The sequence below is a fragment of the Montipora foliosa genome, chromosome 3 (assembly GCF_036669935.1).
Source record: "Montipora foliosa isolate CH-2021 chromosome 3, ASM3666993v2, whole genome shotgun sequence".
NCBI lineage: Eukaryota > Metazoa > Cnidaria > Anthozoa > Scleractinia > Acroporidae > Montipora > Montipora foliosa.
In genome coordinates this window covers 46,383,673-46,386,172 of record NC_090871.1, presented here as the reverse complement: position 1 = coordinate 46,386,172, position 2,500 = coordinate 46,383,673, and positions in this window count along the sequence as shown.

The window sequence follows — 2,500 nt, the reverse complement described above, 5'->3', positions numbered from 1 at the left end:
TTCGCGGACCAAAGACCAAAATTCGCGGACGAAGGACTCGCAATTACGTTCACCTTTTTTCGAATTACCAGAGAAATATTTCAGTTTTGAACATTATCGCAAGAAACAAAAAAGCTATCCTCGGGGAACATTTCAGTTCGTGGCGTTTTGATTCAGGTACGATATTCAAGACTATCATTTTCTCTCGAGGACCACGGTCACCATACTGTAAGTATGAGCTATTACTGGTACTCTGTTTAGTCGTTGTGGTCTTCTTTCACTCTCTTTTTGCTTTTGTTCTAGACATAGGTCCTCCAGGAATCATGTAACCTTATTAGAGCTTCTAAAGATGTGCCAAAAATTGCAATACAGAGAAAAAAGCAGCTCTAAACAAATTAAAAATAAACACTCAGTCTTAAGTTTATATCCCTCCGATGCTTAACTTGAACAACTGCGTAGCCACAAGTGTGGACCACAGATATCATGATATGTCAAACTGGATTAAAACCAGAAGAGCGTTGACTGTGTAAGAAGTATAGTTGATGAAGTATGGCAGTGTAGCCGCATCAAGCGACAGAAAGTTCGCGAAAAATGAAGCCTCGGTTATGTTTAGTTGAGTTAACCTGGGTTGAGTCTGCAATCCATTCGAAAACCAGTACCTGGTCGGCGGTCAACTTGAAAAAAAAAGGTTGACCTCCCTGAGTTCTAAGCTTGAGCCCGCGATATGGTCACGTGATACTGGTCAGCGGATACCTTGTTTTGACAGGTGTCAATTGATCACATTGGCATACATGGAAGGGTGGACGTACGTACTTATGTACGGACGGTCGATGATGTCATGTCTATAAAACCAAGATTTCTCGCATCGATGGGTTACCATATTTTCTTAACAATGGTGCTCCGCGCGCGCGTAGCTCCGCTATAAACAAGAAGTACCACTACTTGTAGCTTTTGTTAGAAATGCATATCAGTGTGTGGCTAACATCACAGAGCATGGATATCTTGCTGTTTCTCTGTCCATACCCATCGATCAATTCCTCTGATTTTAGCACAATATGAAACAATAAGAGTAAGGTAACTTACAGGCAAAAAGTGGTACTTATACTTTTATCTCAGTAATTAAAAATGTTCTGACAGCTCATTGTATGACTGGTATGATGATGATGGGATTTCTAATTGTGGTCAACAGGTATGTGCCACTGGTCTCCGAGACATGCCTTTAAAATGTGAAAATGCTACCTCGATGCTCTCACAGCTAATAAGAATAGTGATAGCGACTTTCCTTGTAATGAATGGATATATTGTTTAAATGATCCAGACACTGTCGTTCTTGGCCAGTTACCAGCTCTGACTTGATTAATTACATTTTTGTTTTGGCAGTGGTCTTCTTGATATCAGAAAGATTTGATAGCATACCTTGGTTTCCGCACTATTTCATGATGGGTAAGTTCAGAGACTATCTGCAAAATGTTTTCTTTAGTAGGAGTTCGATAGCACTAGTAATTAGAAAGAAAATCCAACACATCATCATCATTACTATCAATCTTTCCTTCAATACATTTCTGAAAAGTCTCCCTTTCATCCTCTGAAATACAGAGCCTGGACGAAGACAGCAAAAATTCGCTTGTAATATTTTCTTTTTCGAAAAGGCATAATGCAAGAAAGGCCCCTGACAATGACAAGGGGAAAATACCTCTCCTTTATGTACCCATATATCAGAATCCTACCTATTGCTTCCCATTCAGCTCTTTGGTAATCGTATCTGATGGCAGGGACTTTCTCTTGAATCCTATAGCTAGAAAATTAAAGAATTGGTTCCAAAAAAAAGATAAAGCTTCACGAAAAACACTAGCCCCCTTTCCATCTTCCTCACTGTCATTGTTGCCAATGAAAGTAACATCTTAATTTACATGAACCATTTCAGAGTATCTCTATCAAGTTATCTTTGAGAAAAACCCTATACACAATAATCTTCAGAATAGGACAATCTGCTAAAGAAGCTTGTATACTTGAAACCTCTGCACCTATAGTAAATAAGTAAAAATAATCAAGAAATAAAATAATGCTTCATGTGAAAAACTATCCCCAGTTCCAGTTTACTTTGTCTGAACCTATTCATGCCTTGCCAAATACGTCTTTTAAATGAATAATATTATTCAATTCATTATTCATAAACATACTCTATTCATCAATGACTGTCTTTATGTATCTTACATAAAATTATACATTACATTTGCTCTATTTTTCCAATTAAATCCCTTGCACTTTTAAAAACACTGAATGCTGATGTTAGAGTACTTTACAATAACTGAGTCTGTTTTTTTTTTTCGAATTATGACCTTATACTCAAGCATGCTATTTTGAATGGTGCGACACTTCCAGTCCATGCAAGAGATCTCCTTTGAGAGGTAAGAGGTTGCCCTAGTCAACACTCTAACTTGACCAACTTGTTTTTATTCACCTGAGAAGCATAACTAGGGCTGTAACAATTATTATAATTATTATTATTATTATTATTATT